Raw genomic sequence first — 19,279 nt, 5'->3', positions numbered from 1 at the left:
ATAAGACCTTCCCTCCAGATCAGGCAACATCCTGGTTAATCTCCTCTGCACCTTTTCCAATGCTTCCATATCCTTCCTGAAATATGGGGACCAGAACCGTACACAATATTCCAAGTGTGGCCGCATCAGCGTTTTGTATAGTTGCAGCGTGATATTGTGGCTCTGGAACTCAATCCCTCTACAAATGAAAACGAACACACTGAATGCCTTCTTAACAGCACTATCCATCTGGGTGGCAACTTTCGGGGATCTATGTACATGGACTCCAAGATCCCTCTGCATATCCACACTACAAGAATCTTTATATTGACCCAGTACTCTGCCTTCCTGTTATTCTTCCCAATGTGCATCACCTCACATTTATCTACATTGAACTCCATTTGACACCTCTCAGCCCAATTCTGCAGTTTATCCAAGTCCCTCTTCAACTTGTAATATTCTTCCAAACTGTCCACCACTCCACCGACTTTAGTGTCGTCTGCAAATGTACTAATCCATCCACCTATGCCTGCGTCTAAATCATTTATAAAAATGACAAACAGCAGTGGTCCCAAAACAGATCCTTGCCGACTCCAGGCTGACTATTTTCCATCAACCACCACTCGATGCCTTCTTTCATAAACCCAGTTTCTAATCCAAACTGCTAAATCACCCTCAATTCCATGAATCTGCATTTTCTCCAACAGCCTACCATATGAAACCTTATCAAATGCTTTAATGAAGTCCATGTATACCACGTCCACTGCCCTACCCTCATCTACATGCTTGGTTATCTTCTCAAAAAACTCAGTAAAGTTTGTGAGACATGACCTGCCCTTGACAAAACCATGTTGACTATCTGAAATCAACTTGTTGCTTGATAGATGATTATAAATCTTATCTCTTATAATCCTTTCCAAAACCTTTCCTACAACAGAAGGAAGGCTTACTGGTCTATAATAACCTAGGTTATCTCTGCTGCACTTCTTGAACAAGGGCACACTTGCAATCCTCCAGTCCTCTGGTACTAAACCTGTAGACAATTACAACTCAAATACCAAAGCCAAAGGCTCTGCTATCTCCTCCCTAACTTCCCAGAGAATCCTCTGATAAATCCCTTCTAGCCCAGGGGACTTGTCTAATTTCACTGCTTCTAGAATTGATAACACCTGTTCATAACTAACCTCGATCGTTTCTAGTCTAATATCTCGTACCTCATTCTTCTCTAGAATATTCTCCTTTCTCCTGAGTGAAAACCGATGAGTAATATTCGTTTAGCACCTCTCCGATCTCCACAGGGTCCACACTCAACTTGCCACTTCTGTCTTTGACTGGCCCTAATCCTACCCTAGTCATCCTTTTATTCCTCACATACCGATAGAAAGCTTTAGGGTTCTCCTTTATTCAATTTGCTAAAGGTTGCTAGTGTCCTCTCTGCTCTTTTTAACACTCTCTTTAAATCTTTCCTAGCTGATCTGTAACTCTCCTTCGCCTCATCTGAACCATCTTACCTCATCAACACATAAGCCTCCTTCTTCTGCTTAGCAAGAGATGCAATTTCTGTAATAAACCACGGTTCCCTTACCTTATCACTTCCTCCCTGCCTGACAGGGACATACCCGATCAAAGACACGCAATATCTGTTCGTTAAGCCAGCTTCACATTTCCATTGTCTGCATCCCCTGCATTTTGCTGCCCCATTCTATGCATCCTAATTCTTGTCTAATCGCAATATAATTGCCTTTACCCAATCAATAATTCTTGACCTGTGGCATGTACCCTTTCCATCGCTAAACTAAACAAAACTGAATTATGGTCACGCTCCCCAAAGTGCTCACCTACAACTAGTTCAAAGACCTGTCCTGATTCATTATCAAGCACCAAATCCATTGTGGTCTCCCCTCTTCTTGGCCCTTCGACAAACTGTGTCAGGAAACCTTCCTGTACACATTGGACAAAAACTGATCCATCCGACGTAGCAGAGTTATACCATTCTACTCATTCTCCCCTCATAAGCCAACCCCTCAACTTCAGAATCAACCTAGTGAACTTCCTCTGCACCCCCTCCAGTGCCAGTGTCGACTTGTTTCCCCCCTCCTCAGTCAAGCAAAATGCTGAGACAGACAGTATAGCTTTACCCCAGGCCCGCGCGGGGGCGGGGGAGGGGGCGAGGGCGCGGGCGAGAGAGCGCTAGAGAGCGAGCGCGAGAACGCGAGCACGAGAGAGAGAGAGGAAAGAGAGCGCGAGAGAGAGTGCAAGAGAGCGCGAGAATAATCACCCACGTACACAGGGACAGGAGGTCTTCTCTGGATCAGCAGTTTCTCAATGAACTATATAGTCATTTTATAGGGAGGAGCATCCAGATAAGGCAACATATATATATGAACTGGGTGACATTACAATAAACGAATATCAATAGCAGTGACCAAACCCTTTACTGTTATACAATGAATCTTCTTAACCTTGTTAACTGGATTATTACAAATGGATACTTTTCCCCTTGTTGGGTGACCTTGCATACTGAATTCTTCCAACATTGTTAAATGGCTGTACATAATGAACAGCCAGGGAATTCCGAGAGGCGCTGCACTCCTCCACAGATTCTAACAACAAACGCATCAACCTGGACCCAATATACCAGCCCCTGCAACGGACAGCTGGAACTGACAACCAGAAGCGGCAGAGACAAACCACTATAAATGCCGGAGGAAACAACACAGCTGCGCTTCACAGGAGGCTCCCAAGCACTGAGGATGTCACCTAGACAGGGGATGAAACGTCTGCAACACAAATTCCCAGCTCGGCGAACAGAACCATAACAACGAGCACCCGAGCTACAAATCTTCTCTCAAACTTTGAACCCTATATACATTCTCACCAGTACATCCTTTCTCAAGTAAGGAGACCAAAACTGCACACAGTACTCCAGGTGTGGCAACACTTGCATCCTGTACAGCTACAAAATAACCTCGCTCCTTTTAAACTCAATCCCTTTAGCAATGAAGACAAAATTCCCCTATCTATTGCAACCTTAAAATGTACACAAGGACTCTGCTCCCACTGCTCTCAGTGGCAAGGGGTCCAAAGACACTTAAATCCTCAGAAGAACTTCCTCATCTCAGTCTTCTGTTGTGCAGTGTATGGTATTTTTCACCTTAGTATAAATTTTCCATGCTGGCCACACACACGAGGAGAACAGCTTATTCATAAGGTTGGCTACTTTCACCCTGCTCCTCTTCATACTCAGTCTCTTGCATAACTGTAGAAGATTTGAACACCATGGGGCAAGACAGTTGGCAATTGTGACTTTGCTATTACATTTTTCCATGCCACCTTCATGAACATGGTCTCTAGAATAGTTAGATCATACTCCTGCTCCTTATTGATGGCCTGGATAACCTGACACATCAGATGCCACTGGGGGAAGAGTTTCCAGGTTCTAGTTACCCAACTAATCCGTTAACTGAAACTTGGCCATGGCGTTGAGCATTATGACACGGTGTGAACCCTCTGTTAACTTAAACCTGACATACAGAGAAGCTCACCTCATGCCGCAATCTGTTAAATTTTGAGAGGCAAAGAACTCTCTCACAGGTCAATATTTAAAGTAAAAATTAACGATTTTATTCCTTAAATTCAAGAGAGAACATTGAAACAACAGTTATATACAACTTCTTTCTCGCAAACCTATCTTTTACCTCCCATTCTACAATACTGGTCCAATAAATTCCCTCTTAAATTTACAAGAAAATCAATTTCAAACCTAGGTTTGGTCTTTGGATGTCGAATTTTCTCTCTAGATTCCTCTACGTCGACTGCGATATTCTGCTGCACAAATTTCTTATAGACAGATACCTGCTAGCTGTCTGTTTGTTGGTGCTCAGTGCTGCTCTCCCGACTGTTCAAAATGTCCGGTTTTACACCCCAAAACATTACATCATTTCATTGGTTTGATGTCATCTCCAACAGCAAAACACAAATTAGATTGGATTTTTGTATCTGGGGCATAATTTAAACTGATCAGCTGAATTTTAATTTGTTTTTGTTTCATGGCAACACATCACCAGCTACTTGTATCAACTAAATGTTACATTTTTAAATCTTTCAGTACACTCTGTGCTTCTCCTAGTCCTTGACAGCTTCCTCTTTCTCAAAAGGTACAGTACACACCTACACCTTCATAACAAGAGGCAAGGTCACCTTGACATTTGAGGCTAGTAATGAGAGGGTCCACGGGGCTGCAGTCTGTAACGATGACAATCTTCCTTCTCTTCTGTCCATACATTTTGTCCACTTTCCTGATTCGTGCAATACATGGAGGATGTCCATGCAATTTCATAAACCCAAAATTACAGGAGTATTGTCTTGACATTCACAAAGCAATGTGGGTTCTCAGACCTTCCTGTAATAAGTAGCAGTATTGTCATGCCATCATTATAGTAGCGACACGTTCCTGCTCTCCAATATTTCACATTTAAACATAAAACAGCATTCTGGTAAAAGACAGCAAAATAGCAGGACATAAGAAAGGCCATTTTACAGTATTGCTGTAAATGCAGTACTCTCAATGTTTACCATTCGGAAGACAATGTCAAGCCTTATCTTGAATGAGGTCAGTTATCCATCAGCGGCTGAACAGGTGACCCAGGCCCTTCCCCAGAGATGGGAATGTTCTCATTGCCTGGACTGTCTCAAACCATGTTAGCAGTGCTTCTTCAGCATCAGAAAAGGCAGCCAATCTTTTCAACAATGATTCCCTTCCTTACTGAATAAGATGCCCGCTTCTGGAACCGCTCTAAGATGTTTGACATAAGCTTCAAAATGGATGCAGGTTGACCAACTCAACGGTGGAATTTCCTACTCCTTAGTGATGTGCACTTTTCAATTAGCACCAATTAGTTTCCCAAGTGCTCAGTCACCATCGATTTCTTTAAGATTTACATCACCCTGGGACTTACCGTCGACCAGCATGAGCCATATATACTGTGGCTACAAGAGCAGGTCAGAGGCTGGGAATCCTGCAGTGAATAACTCACCGCCTGATTGCCCAATGCCTGTCTAAAATCTACGAGGGAGAAGTTAGAAGTGTGATGGTACACTGTCCGCTTGCCTGGATGGGTGCAGCTTCCAACAGCACTCAATAACTATGACACTATCCAGCCCACTTGATTGGTATCACATCCACAGTCACTTCCTTCACCAAAGCACAGCAGAAAGTACCATCTATAAGATGCAGCGCAGAAACTGCCAATTTTGCTGAGTCGGCAGCTTCCAAACTCACCTCCATGAGAAAATTGGAGGTGTAGTGGACAGCGAAGAAGGTTACCTCAGATTACAACAGGATCTTGACCAGTTGGGTCAATAGGCTGAGAAGTGGCAGATGGAGTTTAATTCAGATAAATGCAAGGTGTGGCATTTTGGGAAAGCAAATCTTAGCAGGACTTATACACTTAATGGTAATGTCCCAGGGAGTGTTGCTGAACAAAGAGACCTTGGAGTGCAGGTTCATAGTTCCTTGAAAGTGGAGTTGCAGGAAGATATGGTAGTGAAAATGGCGTTTGATATGCTTTCCTTTATTGGTCAGAGTATTGAGTACAGGAGTTGGGAGGTCATGTTGCGACTGTATGGGACTTTGGTTAGATCACCCTTGGAATATCGCGTGCAATTCTGTTTTCCTTCCTATCGGAAAGATCTTGTGAAACTTGAAAGGGTTCAGAAAAAATTTACAAGGATGTTGCCAGGGTTGGAGGATCTGAGCTATAGGGAGAGGCTGAACAGGCTGGGGCTGTTTTCCCTGGAGCGTCGGAGGCTGAGGGGTGACTTTATAGAGGTTTACAAAATCATGGGGGGCATGGATAGGATAAATAGACAAAAAAAGTCTTTTCCCTAGGGGAGTCCAGAACTAGAGGGCATAGGTTTAGGGTGAGAGGGGAAAGATATAAAAGAGACCTAAGGGGCATCGTTTTCACTCAGAGGGTGATGCATGTATGGAATGAGTGGTGGAGGCTAGTACAATTGCAATATTTAAAAGGCATTTGGATGGTTATAGGAATAGGAAGGGTTTAGAGGGACATGGGCCAGGTGATGGCAGGTGGAACTAGATTGGGTTGGGATATCTGGTCGACATGGACGGGTTGGAGCGAAGGGTCTGTTTATGTGCTGTACATCTTTATGACCCTATAAATAGGAAGAGCAGATACATAGAATGAGGATCACCATAACTTGCATGTTCACTTCCAAGTCACTCAATAGTCTGACTTGGAAATATACTGCCGTCTCTTCAGTATTGTTGGGTCTTCTTAATACATTGTTGGTGTACATACACCATGCTGGTCCAGCTAAAGCTCACATCTCAAGAATGAATACAAAAACTTTTCAATTTTCTCAAGTTTAGCTGTAATTGCATCATGTGACCAGCCTTTCACACAGAGATCTTGATGTTAAATAATGACGTGCCCAGAACTCTATTTCAGGCTCTAGTATGGCTCACTTCTGAGTGGTTATTACAGCTATAATGAAAGCAATTCTGCTAATTAGGACTCACCAGTCCAGAGCTTCCACTCATCGTGGAATCATTCTATTTGATTCAATGCCCTACCAGTGAGAACTGACAACTTTGCTGATCAGAATTTCTGGGCATCCAAGTTCGAAACACCGCAATCTCATGATGGCTGAATGGCTTAATTCTACACCAATATCTTATGGCCAGGGTGGATAGAAAGGAGCTATTTCCCTTAGTTGAGGGTCAAATACAAAGCGAAATGCAGAAGGTTGAGACAGGATGTGAGGAAAACTTTAATCCTGAGGGTGGTAGAGGTCTGGAAGCCACTGATCGAGTTTGTAGTTCAGGCAGGAAACCGCAACATTTTAAAAGTATTTGGACCACCTCTTGAAATGGCCCATAGCCTTGAGTGTTTTTACAAGTGCTGGAAAGTGGGATGAGTGTGGTAGTATATTTTTGGCAGTACAAATTTGTTGGGCTAAAAGCGCTTCTTTTGTGTTGTCTGATTCAGAGATAAGGGATTTGTCTTCTGAACAAAGATTGGACAGTTTGGGCCTATACTCTCTAGAGTTTTAAGAAAATGAGGGGAGATTTAATTGAGGAGCATAAAATGCTAAAAGGTGATCGACAAAGTAGATATAGAGGATATATCCTCTTGTGGGAAAATCTATTGCATCCATTGTTGTAGGATAAATAACGGATTTAAAACAGAGATAAGGTGAAATTATTTCTCTTAAAAAATTTTGAATCTGTTGAATTCACTATCCCAGATTTCAGTGGATGCTCACACACTGAATAAATTTGATGAGTTAGATTTTTAATTAGTAATGTATTGAAGGGTTTATAGAGAGCAGGTAGGAAAGTGGAGTTGAGGCTGAGATGATATCAGCCATGATCATATTGAATGGTGAAGCAGGCTCAAAGGTTTGAATTTACTATTTCTGCTCCTATGTCTTATTCAAAGTACAATTTTAATTGTTGAAACATGGCAAATTTTATATCTGCACAGCTTTTAGAAATATGCATAGATTGTCAGCAAAAAATGCTCATCACATTTACAGTGATTTTCTTTGATCTTTTAAGGGTACAAATGGGCAAGGAAACCATTGGTAATGGCATCCCCCTCAATGAAGCAGCAGTTCACAAATAAAATCTATCTCAGTGTAGATGACAAAACAGGGACTTGCCATCAGAATCAAAATTTGCATAATGTTTCTTATGTGATAAGTATACAAACTTAATAACTGACCAAGATACTCAATGTACAGTAAACCTCTTACTAAAAGTGAAGAACATTATCAAGCGTGCCAAAGTAATGCTCGTTTTACGTTTAATTTTGAGCCCTGGTAAACTGCTACTTGTGCCACCACTTCCAGTTTTTTTGTTGAACCATGCGACAAAATATATCTGCACACTTTCTATTGCTGATTATTTGGTTTAAGGATCTGCGATACAAAGATTTTATAACCACTATCCTTTTATCACTGACTTTATTCAAGAAAATATATGGGCACTTTTACACCAAGAGGAATATTCACCAAAGTCAGTACAATTGATATGCTTCAATCACTGTCGCTGGGGTCAAAATCCAGGCATTCCCTCCCTAACAGCTTTGTGGTTCAACCCACAGCAGTTCAAGAAAGCAGCTCACCACCACATTCTCAAGGGTAACTTGAGATGAGCAATAAATGAAGGCCAGCCAGTGATGCCCACATCCCACAAGAGGAGTATAAAAAAAAATGTGCAATGGGCCACGGCATAACGTTAGTGCAGAGTAGTAATGCAAAGGCCCAGGTTAATGCTTTGGGGAGGCAGATTCAAATACCACTATGGCAGATGAGGGGATCAAAAATCATTAATAAATCCAAAATTAAAAGCTAATCTCAGGCAAGGTAGCCATGAAACCATCATCATCTTAAAAACCCATCAGATCCCTTTAAGGAAAGGAATTTGCCATCCTCACTTAGTCTGGCCTACATAATTCCAGATCCACAGAAATGTAGTTGACGCTTAACTAGCCTGGCAATCCACACAGTTTGTGGGCAACAAGTACAGGTTTTGCCAGAAACACCAACTATTCCCACAAAATATAAAAACTTCTCTTGTTCCTGTTGTCATTTGTTTACATCCTCGCTTTCTTTGGTTTAAACCATTCTTCAGATTAAGAACAAAAGTCTGTGAAACTTTTTCCACATCTGAAGAGTACTTTGTTGATATCCTAGTGATAGTCATGAACCAGAACACAGTGTGCACTCTGACTTTTGGTTACAAGATCTTCTTTGTTTAACTTGGTAAGAAACCAGCAATGTGCATGTCACAGACGTCCAAAATAATTTTCAAGGTTAATTTTTTTAAAATGTTTAGTCAAATTGTGTTTTTGCATTAGGATTTAAAGTTTTTTAACCAACGTTTGAAGATCAAATTCGGACATTGCATCCATTTTTGTTGAAAAGCAGAAGTCAATCTATGCAACAAGTCTAGACAATGCAAGTATAAACGTTAGCAGAGGGATGTAAAGTGAATAAAAATTAGGTTTCACTTTTGTTTCTCACTAATAATATTCAGATAACTGATAGCACATTGCACAGAGATTGTACTAGCCTGTGGACATAGTTATGAAAAGAAAAGATTTACAAGGGTGTTGCTGGGACTCGAGGGTTAGAGTTATTGGGAGAGGCTGAATAGGCTGGGGCATTCTTTTCTCCTGGAACATCAGATGCTAAGGGGTGACATTATAGAGGTTTACAAAATCGAGAGAGACATGGATAAAGTGAAGATCCAAGGTCTTTTTCATAGGGTGGGGGAGCCCAAAACTAGACAGCATAGGTTTAAGGTGAGGGGGAAAGATTTAAAAAGGAACAGAGGTAACTTTTTTTAACGCAGAGAAAGCTTGTATGGAACAAGCTGCCAGTGTGTGGGGTGGACGTGGATACAATTACAACATTTAAAAGGCTTCTGGATGGGTATATGAATAGGAAGTGTTTAGAGGGATACAGACCAAATGCTGGCAAATGGCACTAGGTCAGATTGGGATATATGGCCGTCGCGAACAAGTTGGAATGAAGGGTCTGTTCTGTGCTGTAGAACTCTCGACAGTACAGGAAGACTTTCTGCACTCGGGAATGGGTGGTGGTCAATCACATTACTCAGTGAACCAAAAACACAAATCATTGCCTTAAATTTTTTTAAAAAGTCAGTCACATTTCAATATAGTGAGGTCGAGGACCAGCAGTCGAGGCAAAATTAATCTGTTTTTAAGAAATAAACATTAAAACTTTGATATTTTGTTGACCAGGCTCGCCTTTTCCATCAGAGCAATGTTTGGAACAGCACTGTTGGGCACAATGCCTACAACACAAAAGGAAAGTCAACCACACCAATGGCTATCCAGTGGACATGTTGGTATGCGTACGCACTTAATAGGATAAACTCAGCCATAATCTCACTACCAACAACTTGCACCTTCTGATATGCAATTTGGAAATTCAAGCAGAGCAGTTTTTAAACAAGGTTCCACAGCACAAGCATGGAACAGAGGGGTCACAGATTGAAAAGGAGTTGTGGTGAGACAGAAATAGCAGTGGCACAGTCCTTCTGATTATAAAGAGCTCAGGAAAAATAACATCTGTCTTGACCAGTAATGACATTAAGTTCATCTCCATATGTAATGCTGACTATAACACACTTGGGACATTTGCCACTTCTTTGTTATCCTTTCAGCATATACACGTGGAGATATTTATCATCCTAGTTCCAGCCATGACAGATTTTCCAAGTACATAGTGATCTGCAATTAGTACAAACTCCTTACATTTATGTTTAGAAATCTTACACAATTTGCTCATGGGAACTATTTTACCCCAAAACAGCAGAAGTCTAAAATAATGCATGAAATCCATCCATGACATTAATAAGTCAACACAGCAATCATTACATTCTCCATCCCTGATAGACTGGCTAGACAAAAAGATCCTCAGGGAGGAAAGAAATGCATAATTCACTCTACTCCCTTATGGCACCTTAAGCGATAGCCATTAGCTATATCAAAAGAGCCACTGTTTCATACTTTAAAATACCACCCGCATATTCAGTCTGGAGAAGACACAAAATGTTGTGACAAACGACAAGTTGTTAAAATTTTGCTTAGACGGGATTTCATTTCACAGCTTAACCAAATCAAAACTTGAGATTTACTTTGCAATATTTACCAGCTATCCAAACATCGAAAACATGCCAGGATTGTATACTCTAAACGTCAAGAATTAGAATGCACAAGTGACTTCAGGTCTGCAAACCACTCTCGATTGTGAAATTACCTCAAAAGTGACAGCCTTTGGTGTACCACTTCCTTTGTTAATATGGGTGGCCTCTGAATGTCATTGTGCTTACTAGGTCTGTTGCTTTTAATGCATTCTTAATCCCATATTAAAACAGAAGAAAGAAAGTGAGAGGAGGTGGATAAGGTGAAGGAAGAAAAATTGAAGAGTAATGGCCCAGTATTGTTAGTAATAGCAGCAGAATCAAAACGGATCAGCATCAATAATAAAACTACTTTGACTTCATGAGGAGGCACTAAATTGGAGATTCAAAAGAAGTACCATTGATTTGTAAATTAAAATTAATTCAGTTAGAAGAATAATGGTTTAATCTGTTTTGTTAGTTTTGGGGTTGGAGGGGGAAAAGAGAAAACACTGAGGAAGAGGAAAGGATTTGCTGCATTTATTCTACTGTTTCACACAACAAATACATTCTTCACAGTTACTGTACAATAGCAATTATGCACAACATAACTGTGGGAATGAAAAATGCTGTTAATTTTGAAGGGCTTTTGCCCGAAACGTCGATTTTCCTGCTCCTCAGATGCTGCCTGTTCTGCTGTACTTTTCCAGCACCACTCTATAATTTATATCCCTTTTTTCACTGCCTGTTCAGGTGTCTGCCTAAATACCTTAAACGTTGCTCTCTTATCTGTTTCTACCACCTTCTTGGCAGTCTATTTTAGGCACCTACCACCCTCTGCATAAAAAAAAAAATTGCCTTGCAAACCTACTTTAAACTCACATTACCCCTCTCACTTTACGGCCTAGTATGTGGCATTTCCACCCTAGGAGAAAGACTCTGACTATCCATATTGTCTAAACCTCTCATGAATTATGTACTTCTATCAGGTCACCATGCAAACAATCCAAGTTTCTCCTGATCGTTAATATGCTCCAATCCAGGCAGCATCCTGGTAAACCTCTTTTGCACCCTCTTCAAAGCCTCCACATCTTTCCTAGTTTGTCGTCCAGAACTGCACACCATTCTTGTGCAGCACATTAGAAAACTTGGTTTTAATATTTACTCCTGCCAAGTATTCTGAAGAACAACCATCCCACCTTGATTTTATTTCACCTAGCAAAGTCAACCTGGCCAGTTATCCAAGTAGTCACATCTCACATCTGCAGCCATCATGATAATATTTTAATACCAAATCCCATCTCCAGTCATCATTGATGTTGTTGTACAACAGGTAGGAACAAAAAAAATTCAATTCTCCTGCTCCTCAGATGCTGCCTGACCTTCTGTGCTTTTCCAGCAACACACTCTGAACTCTGATCTCCAGCATCTGCAGTTCTCACTTTCACCAAGCTTTAGCCATTAACTTCATGTGATAGCAAGGAACAACCAAGGGCAGTGAATACTGCAAGATTAATTGCCTTGACATCATTTCAGGAATAATACTCAAGACTGTACTCCAAATTTCGTTGTAATCCTAACATGCTATTCCTGTACAGCTACAACACTGGCATCTTTCCAAAAATGTGGAAAATGGCCTGGGAATATCCAATACAAAAATCCACAGGTAATTCAACCCAGCCAGTTACAGCCCCATAGGTGTACTTCCAATTTCAGGGGCCAAATGCAACAAGACCTAGAAAATACCCAAATTTGTGCTGACAAGTGGTAAATGACATTCGCACCAGACAAGTGATGGGTGATGACCATCTCCAATGAAACAACATTGCTGGCCATCCCCAACAAATGAGAATTAACCATTGCTCCTTGACATTCGCTGGCATTATATCATTGAATCACTAATCCTGGGGATTACCATTGATGGAAAATTGAATTTAAACTAGCAATATAAATATGGTAGCTAAAAGAACAGATCTAAGGCTAAGAACCCAGAGCAGTTAACTCACCTCCTAAGCCTGTCCACCATCTCCAAAACAGATCAGACATCTGACAATAAACTCCCCACTTGGCTGGACAAGTGCGACTCCAAAAATACTCAAAACATGATGCAAGACAAAGTAGCCCAGTAGATTAGCACCTCATTCACAAATGGTGAAGAGGAGATCCATGCGGTTTTTGTCAGTGGCCTTCTGATGGATATTAAACCATGTGAGCTTTACCTTCTCTTTCGACCATTTAAGGGATATGAAGGTTCACTGATCAAACTAACATCAAAACAGCCAGTTGGTTTTGTTACATTTGACAGCAGAAGCAACAAAAGCCTTAAATGGCATTTGATTTGACTCCAAAAATCCTCAGACTCTCCGGATGGAATTTGCAAAGTTGAACAAGAAGATGGTCAAAAGCAAACGGATGGCTACATCTAACCCTACATATGCATCTTGCCTTGGGAGCACACTTCATTGCATGGGAGCCCTACAACCTTGCAAGAACAGCACTAATCCCTGCATCCCCAGAGGCCTGGGCTCCCTATCCACTGTACACAACAGAACTGACCCCTGCCAGACTAGATTTTGCCTTCAGCTTGGACTTTACTCAAAGAGATTTTGGATAACTTGCTCGATTCCACTCAACTTGGGGGGGGCGGTGGAGTGGTCACTAAGGACTGTGAATTTAAGAACTTTACTGGTGAACACTTTTTCACGTGGGAGGATTCTGGGGATTATATCTACTGCATGGACTAGTAATTCTTGTTGTTATAACCACAGTATGTTGTGTGTCAATAACTTGCTTAAATACTGGCTGTCAGATTCTTGTGACTAAGCTGGTAGCAACTTTGTCAACCCCATTTAGTTGATTATCATAGAATGATAAAAAGTGGGAATGAGACTTTAAAAGGTTAATTTGTTCTACTGACATGTCTGGGGATTTTTGGGTTGGGGGGTGTTTTTCAGTCTTGCAGGATGTGACAACCCAATCTCTCACTCTTTTCAGGAATAACCCACCGACGAGCCTTCTCAGTCTTTCTCTCTACCAATAACACATGCTTCATCTGTGTCGGAGTTGGTTATTAGTAGATTAGAGTTTTAACAAGTAGAATTGTGTGTCAATTGTTCATAATTGTCTGTGAAATTTGAATCTATTTACTTGTTAGGAACAGAAACTTGGTCAGTATTATCAGTCTACCTGGGTCTAAATGGCAGGTAAATTGGGGAATTGTAACTTTGACTTAGAATAGTGGGACTTGATATCCAGTGTGCTACTCCAGTGAGGTATTACACTACAACCTGCAAGCTCTCCTGAAACATATTCCTACCTGGGAAATACATTATTGTTCAAACAAGATTTGGAATTCCTCATCTAACAGCACTGTGGATGCTGTTACACTGTATAGTCATCAGGACTTTGACTTGGCAGTCAAGTACCTCTATCTTTAAGACCAGTAACAAATGCAAGGTTTGTCCACCTACCACCAAGAATAGAAAAAGTCCTGAAAGCTATTGGGTGAATTTGAGCCAAAAGTCTTATCAAAAAGGCAGCATTTCATTTTCCCATGTTGCTCCGAATTTAGTTTGAAGTGGACAATAGGCCATCACTGGCAAGGCAGCATTTTTTGCCTATTCCCAATTGCCCAGAGTGTAGTTGAAAGTCAGTCACTTTGTTGTCGGTCTGGAGTCACATGTAGATCAGGTCAGGACAGCAGACACCCTTCTCTAAAAGGAATAAGTGAACCAGATGGGTGTTTTCTGACAATTGGCAATGGATTTATGGTAGTCATTAGATTCTTAATTCCAGATATTTATTGAATTCAAATTCCACCATCTGCCATAGCAGGATTTGAACCCAGGCCCCCAGAACATGACCTGGGTCTCTGGATTAACAGTCTAGTGATAATACCACTAGGTCATCGTCGCCCCAATTGTTGATAATAAGTAAATGGTCAGGTCATGCTTAGACATGAAGCTATGCTTATATTGCAGGTCACTTGTCAAACTTTCTAATAATCATCACCATGGGATGATAAGGTTAAACCATATAACTAATTAGATTACTGAACAATTATGTTTCTGTCCAGCACAACTGGGCCCAATTAACACACTGACATTAGTGTTGGTTCTTTGTTATTTTCTTTTCTGCCATCTTTGGGCCTTACATCATTGAATTAGGATCACTTAGATGACTAGAAAGCAGAAACTCAAGAGTATTGTTGCAAATAGTTTTCAGTCAACCACTTGTTGCACAGACACACACAAAACAGCACCCTTCTGGAGGTGCCACGCAGTAATGGATTCATTTGTTTGACAGGTAGTCAATGAATACTATTTCAGTTGCCATTTCAAGTTTAAAGATACTTTTAGGTGCACTTTCGACTCAGTGGATGAGGAATGATTAACCAAACACTATGTTTATGCTTTAATTCATCCTAACTCCTGTATTTATTAAGCATGAAGGGTTTTATGAAAGCTATTCTCTAACAACACAATTTCAGAGCCTTGAACTATACTCAGACTATTTTCGGCCTTCAATCTGGAGTCAGCAATTTACAAACTGTAGTGAGGAAAAAAAAAAATGGGTTTCTCGCCGAGAATGGAATTTTAAATATGGATTGTATGTCGCTCTCCCTTGATAGTTTCCATTTCGACTTCCTTTGGATCAGAACTTCTTTAGACAGAAAATATACTGCCAGTACTTTGCAACTAAAGAACTATTTTGAAGACAAGTCACTTACTTTACACAGAAATCAGATCATTCTCTTTTCTCCTGTTATTCAAATTGTTGAGCCTGTTTTAAATTTGATATTTCTGAATGCATGAATAACATGGAACGGAACCTGTAATTTGAAGGATAAAACATTTAGGAATGAAAGGAAACCAAAAAGGAGGAGAGGTTGTTAGTTAATGATTAGCCCAATAGAGAGGGACGACCTAAGTTCAGGAAACCAAGATGTGAAAACTGTTTGGGTAAAAATGATAAAAAATAAAGGCAAAAATTCATTTCTTTGGAATCACACAGCAAGGAGAGGCATAAAGGAAGAAATACTGAGACATTGTCAGAAAGGCACGGCAATAATCTTGGGAGATTTTAATCCACAATTCAGTGGCAAAGTGGACAAAGAGAGCCGAGATGAAGAGTTGGTAGAATGCTTTCAGGGCAGTTTTCTAGAACAGCACATTCCGAAGTAAATTCTTTTATTCAAGAAGGGAGGGACACAAAGCAGGAAACATGAGGCCAGTCAGCTTAACATCTGTCAATGGGAAAATGTTAGAGGCTACTATTAAAGAGGTTATAGCAAGGAAATTGGATAAGGTAAAGATAATAAAACAAAGTCAATATGGTATTGTGAAAGGGAAATCATGTTTGACTAACGAGTTCTTTGAGAAGGAAACACAAACAGCGGAAGAAGGGGATATTGGTAGATGCATTGCACTTAGATTTTCAGGAGCATTGATAACGTATTGCATTAAATGTTATTGTGGAAAACAAAAGCTTATGGTTTGAAGTGGATTTAAGATAAATAGGTATTTTCAGGTTGAGAGTACACAACAAGTGATATGTCACAGGGAACATGGTCTACAATTTATATTAATGACTTAGATGAAGGGATAGAAGGTATGGATGCCAAAGTTACTCGCTTACCAATCTTTGCCTCATCAGTAAGTTGTGAAGAGGACACAAGGGAGTTCCAAACGATATTGTGAGGCGAGGTGAGTGGTCAAAGATATTGCGTATGAAGTACAATGTGTGAAAATGTCTAATTTGGCATGAAAAATAAAAAGCCTTATCTGAATGATGACAGATTGCAAAGTTGAGCTGCAAAGATCTGGGTGACCTCAGGCATGACTTGCAGAAGGTTAGTACACAGGTATAGAAAATAATTAGGAAAGCGAGTAGAATAACTCATTTCTCGCAAGGGAAATGGAATACATAAATTGAAAGGTTATGCTTCAGTTATACAGGGAACTAGTGAGACCGCAGAGAGTATTTGGGTGGCACGGTGGCACAGTGGTTAGCACTGCTGCCTCACAGCACCAGAGACCCAGGTTCAATTCCTGCCTCGGGCAACTGTCTGTGTGGAGTTTGCACATTCTCCCGTGTCTACGTGGGTTTCCTCCGGGTGCTCCGGTTTCCTCCCACAATCCAAAGATATGCAGGTTAGGTGAATTGGCCACGCTAAATTGTCCGTAGTGTTACGGGAAGGGGTAAATGTAGGGGAATGAGTCTGGGTGGGTTGCTCTTCGGAGGGTCGGTGTGGACTTCTTGGGCCAAAGGGCCTGTTTCCACACTGTAGGGAATCTAATCTAATCTAATATCTTCATTGAGCCTCTGGACGAAGCACTGTTGTTTCCTGCTTTCTACTTATATGTTTGGGTTTCTTTGGGTTGGTGATGTCATTTCCTGTTTCCTATTTATGTTAAATCCACTTGAATACACTATCCCCTTAGATCATAAGCTTTTGTTTTCCATAATAACATTTCATATGACACCTTTGGGTGGGGATAACAGTCAGGCAAGCATGCGAATCACCCATACCCCAATTAGACAGTCATTTACTTCTATTCCCTCTTGCTATTGTCAAGCAAAACTATTGTTCAATCTCGTCCATTCAGAAATGCTTTCTGGTCAGAGATATGTCACACCTGCATTGTCTTGGGGAATCTGTCAGGAAATCATCTGCATAACTATTCCCCAGGATTAGGGCATTTGCACTGAGGATGATCTCATCCTGTCATTGTACCTGGGGTAACATGTGACTTAGTGTAAGGGCGGGGGTAATCTTGAGTGGCATGTGACTGTGAGGGCAAGGCCAGAGTATCTGTAAGCATGGCCAACTGACCTGTATGAAGGGGATGTATTTTCTTTGTTCAGGGCCTCACTTTGACTCAACCTCACATGGTTGCAAGAGGGCTCAAATGGGGTCACCTACTTGTACAAGCTTTAATAAACTTCAACTGTTTGCAAAAGTTGGTATGTGTGAATTGCATCTCACGTGTAAAACCTCAGGAAAAGAACCTAACAACAGGATGTTTTCTCTTGCAGGAGAATCTCGGACTATGTGTCCTCGTTTAAAAATCGGGGTCATTCATTTAAAACAGATGAGGTGGAACTTTTTATTTCCCCCCTCTCAGAAGTTTGAAAATTCAGAACAGTCTTCCTGAAAAGGTGGTGGTAGCACAGTCCTTGAATATTTTTTCAGGCAAAAAGATATATTCTGCTTAAGCAAGAGATTAAACGGTTAGAGGTCAGCAGGAATCTGGATTTGAGGTTATAATCTAAGCTCACAAACTCTTCCTACTTGTTCTTGGAAATTAGTGAAATTTATCTTAAGAACCAGCATCAGAGCTCACTAAAATTACAAGTTTGAATTTGGGAATTAAGGTATAAATCCAAGAATTTTATTATTGTTTCTTCAAACATCCTTGCCCTTTGCAGATTATTTTTGATTGAATAGAAAATTCTAATTAGATCATAGAAAGGTTCAATTAAGCAATGTGGGAGATTAGTAAACATGAAATGTGACTCAACATGAATGACTGCGTTGAAGAACAGAATTTTCTGCACTCAAATTGAAAAAAATGTTCCCTTGTCCACTTTTAAACTAAAAGTAGATCTCTCTCTATGCTTTTATATCTTTCACAGCCCTGGTCCACAAGCATTCTTTGACTGGATACCATACAACAAATCGAAACTTAGCAATACCTGATACCTATCCACTTTTTCTAAGACCTGTGGACTTTATTGTCTAGTGATGTTAAACTCCATATCACGAACGACAAACTGGTGGCCCAATGTTATTCTTGTAAATGACTAATTAGAAAATAAGGTAAAAACAAGGACTGCAGTTGCAGGAAACCGGATTCTAGATTACAGTGGTGCTGGAAAAGCACAGCAGTTCAGGCAGCATCCGAGGAGCAGATATTTGTGGGCGGCACAGTGGTTAGCACGGCTGCCTCACAGCGCCAGAGACCCGGGTTCAATTCCCGCCTCAGGAGACTGTGTGGAGTTTGCACATTCTCCCAGTGTCTGCGTGGGTTTCTTCCGGGTGCTCCGGTTTCCTCCCACAGTCCAAAGATGTGCAGGTCAGATGAATTGGCCATGCTAAATTGTCCGTAGTGTTAGGTAAGGGATAAATGTAGGGGTATGGGTGGGTTGCACTTCGGCGGGTCGGTGTGGACTTGTTGGGTCGAAGGGCCTGTTTCCACACTGTAAAGTAATCTAATCTAATAAATCGATGTTTCGGGCAAAAGCCCTTCATCAGGAGTCCCTGAAGGGCTTTTGCCCGAAATGTCGATTTTTCTGCTCCTCAGATGCTGCCTCTAATTAGGAAACAAACAAAACAAAACTCATTATTAATGTATCAAAGATGGTTTAACAAAAAAAAAGGCAATAAATGTTAGCCTAGATATAACAGAAATATCAAATGAATGAAGAGTGATAAAATATGCTCCATGCTAGAAAATCCTGCCCTTATTGCTGTGTTCCATATTGGTCCACTGCCATTAGTGCTATTGATTAAATATTTATTACTCATTCCTTTTGCTCATAAAATTTGTGGGGGTAGTGGGGACTGTGTAAAGCTTCTGTTTTCTTTACCTTTGTAAGAAATTTTGGATGGCCAAT

The 19,279-nt window shown here is 40.8% G+C and overlaps 1 protein-coding gene across 5 annotated transcripts in view; it reads right to left on the bottom strand.

The window, feature by feature from the left end:
* The window catches only part of dicer1 (dicer 1, ribonuclease type III), a 184,127-nt gene that overhangs the window by 154,478 nt on the left and 10,370 nt on the right, over positions 1-19,279 (bottom strand). For 2 of the 5 annotated variants that reach the window (XM_072568045.1, XM_072568044.1), the window contains exon 2: positions 15,390-15,491. The exons of the other annotated variants lie outside the window; for them this stretch is intronic. The gene's annotated coding sequence lies outside the window, so the exon portion shown is untranslated. The remainder of the gene's footprint in view (positions 1-15,389; positions 15,492-19,279) is intronic. 5 annotated transcript variants of the gene reach the window in all.

This window comes from Chiloscyllium punctatum, chromosome 4 (assembly GCF_047496795.1).
Source record: "Chiloscyllium punctatum isolate Juve2018m chromosome 4, sChiPun1.3, whole genome shotgun sequence".
NCBI classification, from domain to species: Eukaryota; Metazoa; Chordata; class Chondrichthyes; order Orectolobiformes; family Hemiscylliidae; genus Chiloscyllium; species Chiloscyllium punctatum.
Note: the sequence above shows the minus strand (reverse complement) of the source record. Positions and strands in the feature narration are given on the sequence as shown.